We start from the raw sequence: 11,207 nt of genomic DNA on the forward strand, positions 1-11,207 counted from the left end.
ATTCTTGTGCCAGGTTTAAATTCCTCCAAGTATCTTTTCTTGATGTTTCTGGTGAGCAATGCTCTTTTGCAGCATTTCTGGTGCCTCATTTGATAGGAAGAGAAAACACATACTCAAAACTACACAAGCAAACTGAACAATCTAATCCTGAATTTGGTTTCAGATTAATTCACCCAACTTGATAACCATAAAGAGATGTTAGATGCAGGGTTCCTAAGCATAGCTTTTCATCCCTCTTAATGTTATTATTTTTATGTCACTTAATACTCTTGTTAATATTATTATTATTATTAGTGATTATTTTTACGAGCGATAATACCTACATTGAGTACAATGAAGTTGAAAATTAAATTCTTATTTTTGCTATACTACTGCCATTTGATGTCAATAATTACATCACAATATTTTCTTGTCTTTGAGAAAATATGGTTATTTCTAAGTAAGGGAGTAGAATGTGCCAGTGGTTTTTAGAAGTCCACAGGCAATTCCAATGTACAAGTTGGGGCAGCTCTTAGAGGAATCTCTGGCTCAGCTCTGCCTGCTTACTAAATGCCTGAGGGTTGTGATCATCTGCTCTTTTTCCAGGTGTCCTGTCCTCCTCATTATACAGGGAGTCCGCTGTACTTCACCACTGAGGGGTCAGATGTTTGCTACATTCCTGTGACTGTAATGTAGCTAGCAAAGCTGAATTTGTGTTTTAGATCCAGCACAGTCATCATTTTCAGTAGCCACCCACTTATTTACAATAGGACTAAGAACTTCCTGAGGCATTTTTCTGAAGTGCATATGGTCCCTGAACTGGTATCAAAAGGAACTTAATCTGCATTTCAATAGTGGAAGCAGAAAACTCTAAGTATTCTAGGGTCTTGAGGTTTATGTTGACATCTCATGTAAGTACCTCTTTTAACTGTTTCTAACCTAGGGTTGATTTGATAAATGTAGCACCCAGAGGTGAGCTTATTGAGAACAATAACTAGAAGAATCCTTCCTTTTTTCTATTTAATCATATTTAATTTTTAAATAAAACCAATTCAAAAGTATGATTATTTCAAACAGATGCATACATACAACTGAATAAAGAGGTTACATAGAATTTTACATGTCATCTTATCCATCTGGGGTGAATGAGGATTTTTCTAGCTAAGTCACACAGAAACTTTATACCCTGTGGTTTAGTAAACTGTTGAGTTAGAAGTACAGCCACAATTACCATGTCTTAGTTTAAGAAGCAGAAGAATGGAAGAGGGGGGAATATTGGATATAACATTTATAATATATATGTCAAAGCTAGAAGGAAATAAACATATACAACGATCTTGGTTTCCACTACTGTTGGTATCATTACGGTTGGCAAACCTAACTTACTTTATTCCATGATCTATTTCATACTCTATTCAATTTAAGCAAACATCTCACCTGTTATGGTTCCTTTCTGGTAAAGGCATCCAATCTATCATTGCTTGTTGTAATATCCATGTCATCAGTAGTTATTTTTATATGAGCTGTTTTACTTTTCTATTAAGCTTTTCCAATAGCTATGGACATAATGTAAGACACTTCAAAGGCTCTCCTGCCTTCCAGAAATTCTGCCCTCTTGACTCATTAAATGGCAGTAAAAACATAACTAGAGAACATCACCACAATCAAGAGAGTAAACTTATTTTTACCTGTTTATCCCTTAGCATGGGCATCCTGATGTGCCCAGCTAACATTCTTCCACTTAATTTAATGGAATCATTGTTAGGTTCTCAGGAACACGTTCCTATACATCAGTGATGATTCTACTGAAAAAGATATTAGGAAAACCACACCATCCACAATAGCCTCAAAAAAATAAAAAAATTGGGAATCAATATAAAAAAAGAGGTGAAAACCTCTACAATGAAGACTACAGAACACTAAGGAAAGAATCTGAAGAAGAGCTCAGAAGATGGAAAGAATATTTTTTAATAAACAAAGTATATTCCAACATTGTGAGGATGGGAGGACAAAAATGTCTTAATGTGCCTTCAGATTCAAGAGTGTGAGGAGCTGTCTCCTTTTGTCCCATTACTTTATTAGACTCAATCCTGTTGAGATTTAAGAATAGTAATCTTAGAAAGTTGGCATAGAAGACATCATTTCCTCCAGGGGAAAAATAGACAATTATTCAGAAGTCATAGTAGTCTCAGGATGACTCAAGGGGACATTTATTTACCTGCTGTAATAGAGTAGGGCAAAAAGAAAAAAAAAATGAAATGGAGGATAAATTCACAGAAGACTACAAGACTACTGGAAGATTAGAATGCTTGAGATGTCTGCAGATGACTAGAAACAAGAGGGGGAGAAAATCATCTGTGTGAGTGACAGGGTGGTACCATCTTTGTCTCCAACAGTGTGCTCTGTATAGACTATTGGCATCTTTTGCCCCTGAGGTTTTTCTGCTGTAGACAACCCTGAAGTGAGAGATGTTGCTGCCTGCAACCCATCACTAATGGACTGCTGTTGCATCACCCCAAGAAGCATCCCTTTCAAACACACATGCCACTCACCCCAGAGCTGCAGCCTTTCCATAAGTGCTGTCCTTCTGGACACTAGCTCCATAGCTTCCACATGCATCCTTGCCTCAGAAACCAGAACCACCAGTATTGCAACCTATATTGTGTCCTTCACCCAGATCCTCAGTTCCTCTGTGTATGTCACACTCTCATCAACAGATCTGTTGCATTAACAACTTAACTTATGTTCTGCACCCAGGAACTGCTATATCTCCATTCACTCCCAACTGTCGCTGCCCGCAGCAACAATCCTACGGATATTTGTTACCGCCTGCAGCAAAAATTGCACAGGTATTTATCGGAGGTGAACTGGAAATAAACTACTTCTATTTCTGCCTTGCTTGCTTGCTTATTCCCTAGCTTATTGAGGAAAAAGAGGAGGCTTGATTGATTTTAGAGGAAGAGAAGCTTTGAGAGAAAGATAGGCTTTGCTTATAGAGAAAGTTTTAGAGAAAGACAGGCTTCTACGCTTATCAGAGATCTATTTCTTCTTAGAGTTCTGCTGCTTCTTCTTAGAGGTAGGTCCTGCATCCTGTGAACTAGGTGCTATCTATCTGAGGTGCTTCTTAGTGGTGCGTCCTGCGTACTGCGATCTGTGATCTACAACTTAGAGGTGTGTTCTCAGTTCTCCACTCTAGGATCTGCCTTCTGCCGCTGCCTGCTGCTTACTGCTTGCTGCTTCTTTTCTCTGCTAGCTGCTTCTTTTTTCTGCTAGCTGCATCTTCTAGCTGCTGCTTCTTGCCTTCTGACTACTTCCCGCTTATATTCCCTCCAGGAGGTGGAGGGTGGGGCCATGCCAGTTGAGATCAGGTGAGGAGCCAGCTGCCCTATCACGGCAAAGGTTAAAAGGAGCAGGCCCGAGCAGGAGCACTTAGGAACACCTGTGCACTAGTTGTGTGCATGGACTTAATTGAATACGGCCAATGACCAAACACCTGGGAGTGCTTATGTTAATTAACCTCCTCACTGCCGATGTGACCAAAACAACTTCTGGCTGGCTGCCTGTCGCCATCTTGGCGTAGTCCTTATGGCATAGCCCCCAACACCCAACACAATCTTTCTATGTGTACCTATGCTTTGGACAACTGTTGTTATGGTCTGAAAGTGTCTTTCCAAAATTCATGTTAAAACCTAATTCCTAGTGTGGCAGTATGAGGTGGGGCTTTCAAGGCAATGGTCAAATTATGAAGGTTTTGTTTGCCCTCATAAACTCATAGTGCCCTTTCAAAATAGGAATTCCCTGGCACTTCTGACATGTGACAATAAAGCTTTTGCCTAGTCTGCCTATTGGTGACACTGAAACAGTACCATCTATGAGGAAGAAGCCCTTACCACTGAATCTGCTGGTGCCTTGATCTTGAACTTCATAGGCTTCAGTATTTTGAAACTGAACTTATATTGTCTATAAGTTATCCAATATCAGTTGTTTTGGTATAAGAGCATGAACAGACTAAGAAGTTTCTCTTCCCTAGCAATCTAGAACTGCCCTACCTCTAGAATCACAGAATCTTTGCATACATTCAGGGGCTAGACTCTGGATCTGAGTTGCTCAACAAGCACTCACTTTGTACACCATTACCAATAATATATCAAGAGAAATTATGAGTACTGATACTACCTCTGACCTGAATCTCAGAGCTACAAATTCTGCATCTGTGCTCAGGTTTAAGACCAAAGTTCCATGCCCATTCCACAGGTTCTGCATACCAGACACTACCACTACCATCACCATGAGCCTGTCCCCAACCTGGGCTCAGTGCCAAGAGTGATACCCTTGGGAATGATTTTTATCAGTGGGAAAAAACATGTGGAAGACACTGGAGACTTCCCCACCAAAGACTCCTACAACCCTTTCTACTACTGTGGACATCCACAGTGTTGACCATTGAGGATCCCTCTGATCTTCACCAACACTGACTTAAGCTAGAAGACTTTCATACAGACCATGACACTGTTCCCTCGGAGGCAGACCTTGTTCAGACAACACACTTACACCTTCCACGGGAGAAAGACTTTCCACACTGAAACCAGACAGGTTAGTTTTTCATTAACTCTCCCCAAAGAAAGGAAAATCTGTAAATGACCTTAAAAGGAGTTCAATAGTGGTTTTAAGAAATCTCAGTCAACATCTAAAGAACATACAGAGACAATTCAACAGAATTAAATAATTTGATAATACATTGACCAAACAAGAACTTCAATGATTGAAATAAAATAGTAGAACCTAACAGAAATTTTGAACCTGAAGAAAATATTTAATGAAATGAAAAATACAATAGAAAGATTCCATAGTATAATTGATCAAGGAGAAGAAATAACCTGTGAACTTAAGGTAGAGAATTTGATGAATATATATTCAAAGGAAAAAAAATATAAGTAGGAATGAAGAAACCCATGAGATTTATGGTACAACTTCAAGAGAGCTAACATTCATACCATAGGAGTTAAAGAAGGAGAATATAGACATCAAGTGAAAATTTACTTAAGGAAATCATGGCTTAAAGGTTACCAAATGTGGGGAAAATATAAATATTTAAATGCAGAAAATTCAAAGATGTCTATTGACTTAAAGTTGACTATGGTAAGACTTACCATAATCAAACTAGTAATATGACATATTACTGAGTGAATAATATCAGCAACATGCCAAATGAGTCACTCAACTCTCCCTTCTACCATGAATACTCCAAATCAATGTCTTCTAAAATCAATTTCCTTTGAGAGAGAAAGTCAGTGGCCATTTGAAAGATCCTCACCTGCTGTACAATTGAGAAAATATCCACCTTAAATGAATAGGAAAGTGTGAGATATACTCTCACAAAGAACATGTCCTGGGAACTGTGACATAAAATTGAATAGAAATACCTCATACTGATCTCCTAAAGAGGGTAGGGCTTACACCTCACAGTATACTACTAACCCCAAAGTCCTCCAAGGTTTGCCTCTCAACCCATCAATACTGGAAGCAATGGGTATTAGACTTACATAATTATCCTTGGACCAAAGGTAAAAAGCATCAAGGAAAAGAAAAAACTAAGGAAATTTACTCCAAATTTAAACAATGAAGATAATATGATAAATATCCAGAAGTCGACATGAGCAAAGTGAGGACTTGCGATTGACCTGACAGGAAATTTAAAATAATCATCAAAGAAATGCACTTAGAGTTCAAGATAGCAAGGCAAAAATATACTTAGAATTTTAACCAAGAGAGTTAAAATATATACTAAAAAGTAGCAAATAGAAATTAAAGAACTGAATAATGCTATAACTGAACTAACAAATTAGAAAGAGATTCACCTGCAAACTACATGAAGCAGAAGTAAGGATCAGTGAACTTGGAAAACAGACAACTAGAAGTTATACACTCTATTAAGAATAAAGAAAAAAAGAAAATCTACAATGATTTAAGAGTTATAAATCATTACAACATGTACATTTTTTAAGTACCAGGCGAAGAAGAAAGTGGAGGAAAGACAGAAAAATATTCCAAGAATTAAGTCCCAAACTTTCCAGAGCAGGAGAAAGTCAAGAAGTCCAAAGAACACCAAATATGATGAATCAAAAACTATCCACACTGAGACCTATCATAAACAAATTGTCAAATTTTAAGGAGAGAGCATTTTTTAAAGCAGCTAGGGAAAGGGAATTATGTACAGTGGAATCACCTAGAAAATCAGAAGTTTTCTTCATCAGAAACCTTGCAGGCCAAAAGGAATTGAAATGTTACATTCATCACCTTGGATAAAAAAGTTACAAATAGATTTTAACCAGCAACCCTGTTTTTAAAATATGAAAGAATGATAAGGACTTTGTGAAATAAAGAAAACAGAGAGAACTACTTTATAAGAATGTTGAAGGGCCTTTTTCACGTTGAAGAAAAAGAGTGATAAGTAGGTGCATGGAAATACATAAAGAACAAAATTCATGGATAAATTTACATTGTCAAATCCAAAATATTCTAGCACCATAATGGCAGTTGATCAATTCTCTCTCTCTCTAGTATAAAGATTAAAAATTAAAGCTATAATGTTTTATTATACATACAAGTCATGACAAAAAGTATAACATCAAAGCATAATACATGAGAGGTGAAAATATAATTTAAGTAGGTAATGAAATTTAGTTGTTTTCAGCTTAAAATAATCACTTGTAAGTACAAGACATTTTATGTAAACCTTAAGGTAACAACAAGGTAAATATATATGATAGTCAGATTAGCCATAAAAAGGAAAGATCCAAAACATATCAATGCAAAAAACTATGAAACCACAAAGCACGAAGGTAATAGAGGAAGAAAAGAGTAAAGAATTCTTAAAACTTCCAAAAAATAATTAATGAGATGGCACTAGTAAGTCCTAACCACCAATAATTACCTTGAATATAAGTGGATTAAATTCTTTAATGGAAAGGCATAGAGTGGCTGAATAGATATAAAAATTAAGACCCCCTATGGGCTACCTACAGGAAATCCATGTTTCATTAGTGGACACATATAGTTTGATAATGAAACGAGAGAAAATCCATTCAGTGCAAATGAAAAAAGAATCGGACTAGCTCTGCTTACTTCAGACATAACAGAATTGAGATTGAAAACTGTAAGAAGAGAAAATGAGGCAATTTTATACTGATAAAGTACCAATTCTTCAAGAGGACATAACAATTGTAAATATGTATACACTCAACACTGGAATTTCTAATTATATAAAGAAAATATTAGGAATCTAATGGGAGACATAAAAATGGGCGAAGGGTATTTCTTAGGGGAAAACACACAAATTTTTAACAGGTATGTAAAAATGGTAACATCTTTACAGATGCAGAGGATGTGTATTAAATTTATAATGAGCTATCACCTCACAACTGTATAATTTCATTACTATATGCTGAGGATTTTTGGAGATTAAGAAAGACTAACATAATTATTCTTGATTTGAAAAGAAGTAGTAATAACAAACTAAAATATATTTGGAATTAAAAAAAAAAACACTTCTTTTTTTATATTGATTATCCATGTCAATATTCTTACATGATTCAATCTTGCACATAAAGCTATATCATTAGGAAAATAATTCATAAGGTCAGTGTATTTTTACATTTGATCTCTAATTACTAGTGTAATATTCTTAAAAAGTAATATTAAACAATAATTTTTGCCAATCCTTATTCCAGACACCATAGGGAACACAGAGAATACACATTGATCTTACCACTAAGGTCTTATATTAAGTAGATAAATTCTTAGTAGAAGAAATTAATCTTTATTGAAGATTCTGTGTAGTATACTCATAAAATTAATGTGGGTGATGGCTTGTCATTGGGGACTGAATGTATGACAAAGTTTCCATTGATACGCATGGTTATAGCATCATTATTCCTAATAGCGAAAAAGAAGAAACAAGACAAGGAACAAGCCATCAACTGGTGAATGCATAATGAAAATGGATTACATAGATAAAAATGCAAATGAAACAACATGGATGAGTCCTTGGAGTATCCGACTTAGTGAAAGAAACCTCAGACAAAAGGTCCATATTTTATACTTCTGTTTATATGTACTCTGCTAATTAGGTAAATACACAACCTCAGAGTAAGTTAAAGATCACCAAGGCTAATGGAAAATGCAGAAGGAGGGTGTCTGCTAAGGGATGTGTGTTTCTTACTAAATGATGAAAGATTTTCAGTGATTAGATAGTGGTGGTGTCTGCACAGCCTTATGAAAACATAAATGAAATGTTTATTTTAAAAGGAAGAATATAATAGCATATTAATCATATAATAAGATTAAAATAACTCCATCTAAGGATAATAATATTTCTAACATGAGATGATGAAGGAAAACTTTTTTAAAAATGAAAAACAGAAGAACAATATGAGTTGAGCTGTTTTAGTTTCATTTGCTTTCTGCTTGGACTGTGAAGATTTTGATCAGGTAGTAGCATGTACATACACATAAAATATACTTTACAGCTTTTTTTCCTGACATAGTCAATTTAGTGAGGATAGTAAAGAACTGAAGCTCAACATTTGCTAAGTCAGGCCTGTGTACACAGGGGCAATACAGAACCAGGAATCTAATTAAAACATCAAATCCTGTGGGAAACAGCTTCAGAAACTGAAGTCCCAGCTGCTAGCTGGTAATATAAAATGCTAACTGCTGAGTGTTTAGCTACCAAAGACCTGCTCACCTCAGGTAGGTTCTCATGTCTCCAGACTTAAAGACATACGGGGAAATTTTTCAAATATCACTTTTTAAGGAAAAATAATGAGAATTTTGTTAAGGAATCATTTTTATATTTGTTCACTGACTTCAATAAATTATGCTATCTATGCCTGAACATGATCTTTTTCTCCCTCAGAATTGGAGAAAAACTTGTTTGAATTAGATAATATCCACAAAAATAATATTTAAAATATTTTAGAATAGTTATACAGGAAAATTCTTATTCCTTTTATCATTGTGCATGGACATAAATGAATTGAAGGTATTTTTAAGTTTGTTTCATATCAAAAATGTTTGATAACTATATCACAAATAATTATATGTGCAAATTTAACTCCATGTGAAGTACATATTTCCTTAAGTTTAAAATAACCGGCAAATATCCATCACTGACATTCCAAATCTAATATATCAAGATAAACATGCATATGTGCAATGCATACCCATACCAGACACATGCATGGGAATATACAAATAAGGCAAGAAGCCTGTGGAGCTCAGAACATTTATGGTTCCTCATCCTACTTCCATTTTTAATACAAAAATTTATTTAAATGTAATGAAATTGCAAGTGTGTGGGTTAAATTCTGTCCATTTTGCCTCCTTTTAGCAGACTTCTTTGGTTAGATTACTTATCCTTTGGTACCAGACCTCTTCTACAAACAGGTAACGAATACTGTAGTAAAATTAAAAAATAATCTTAAAATGGTAAATAAAACTTATTTCATATCTAACCAAATAGTAAAGACTCATAGATCAACAATAATTTTCAGAATTAATAGGGATATGCCGTATATTTCTGGAATGAACACAAAAGTCTTTTCAATAGCTCATGAGTTTTTAGGAATATAATGATTATAATCATTTTTTTGCCCATATGAATACTTTGATGCATATAAAATGCTGACTCATATATCTTACAGCCTGTCTCTCTGATGTCTGTGTTTATTTCATATCACTTTGAATATCAAATGTGTTTTCAATTCATCTAAATCTACTTCTTCAAACAAAGAAAGTAGGAAACAATTTGGGGACTTATCAAAAGTCATAAATCATGAATGGCATGTAGATTTAGATCAGTTTCTGAACTTCCAACCTTAAATATTTCTTTATTTATTTTCATTTTTAAATGGATAATGATTTTTAAGAAATGAATTGTGTTCAGAAATTTTGCTAGGGTAAGAATGACAATAAAGAAACAAATTATATTCTGCCACAGCATTATATCATTGATGTTCACGAGTGCAAAATATACATTTATAATTCTTTAATTGTTTCTTAAAAGTTGTAAACAAGAAGAGAAGAATGGAGAGGAAAAATTGTTCCACATTGACTGAATTCATTTTCATGGGAATTACCAATAACCCTGAGATGAAAGTGGCCATATTTACTACATTTCTGCTTGTTTATCTCATTAATCTTCTGGGAAATCGTGGAATGATCTTCTTAATTAGAGTGGATCCCCAGCTTCACACACCAATGTACTTTTTTCCTCAGCCACCTCTCTTTCTGTGACCTCTGCTATTCCACAGCAATTGGACCCAAGATGCTGGTGGACGTATTCTCCAGAGACAAATCAATTCCTTTCTTTGCCTGTGCTCTGCAGTTCCTCATCTCCTGCACCTTTGCAGATTCTGAGTGTGTCCTGCTGGCAGCGATTGCCTTTGATAGGTACAAGGCCTCAGCAAACCCTTGCACTGCACAGTAGACATGTCTAGTAAGGTGCGCTTCCTGCTTATGACTGGAGTTTACCTGGTGGGAACAGCAGATGCTTTGTTACATACAACATTGGCATTCCACCTATGTTTCTGTGGGTCTAATGAGATTAATCATTTCTTCTGTGATTTGCCTCCACTTTTCCTCCTTTCCTGTTCTAACATACAAGTGAATCAATTGGTATTATTCACCATTTTTGGTTTGATTGAACTAAGTACCATCTCCGGAGTCCTGGTCTCTTATTGCTACATCATCTCATCCGTCTTAAAGATCCACTCTGCTGAGGGGAGGCTCAAAGCTTTCTCCACCTGCGCCTCCCACCTAAGTGCAGTTGCAATTTTCCAGGGCACTATGCTCTTCACATATTTCCGGCGGAGTTCTTCCTACTCTCTAGATCAGTACAAAATGACTTCTCTGTTTTACACCCTAGTGATTCCCATGCTGAACCCTCTGATTATAGCCTCCGGAACAAGGATGTGAAAGAGGCCCTACAAAAACTTAAAAATAAAAGGTGTTTTTAAATATTTTTACAAAGTCTCAAACCTTTGCACATATGTACTAATTTTTGTTTCATAAAGTCATATGGTGAAATTCATGAGAAAGAAGATTTTCTAAAATACTTTAAGGTAATGAAAATTAGTACTAAAATCCATAGTAGGAAAATGCAGATCCCCAAACATACCAGAGTCCATTATGTGTCTCTCCCCTGCTCCCCCCCAATATTTTGCCCA

The 11,207-nt window shown here is 35.6% G+C and overlaps 1 pseudogene across 1 annotated transcript; it reads left to right on the forward strand.

The window, feature by feature from the left end:
* The first annotated feature begins 10,062 nt into the window (after positions 1-10,062).
* LOC306639242 (olfactory receptor 5W2-like) lies at positions 10,063-10,997 on the forward strand (annotated as a pseudogene). Its single transcript has one exon. The product of its transcript is annotated as an olfactory receptor 5W2-like (transcript).
* The last annotated feature ends 210 nt before the right edge of the window (positions 10,998-11,207 follow it).

Source organism: Sciurus vulgaris (genome assembly GCF_902686455.1).
Source record: "Sciurus vulgaris genome assembly, chromosome: 11".
Lineage (NCBI taxonomy): Eukaryota > Metazoa > Chordata > Mammalia > Rodentia > Sciuridae > Sciurus > Sciurus vulgaris.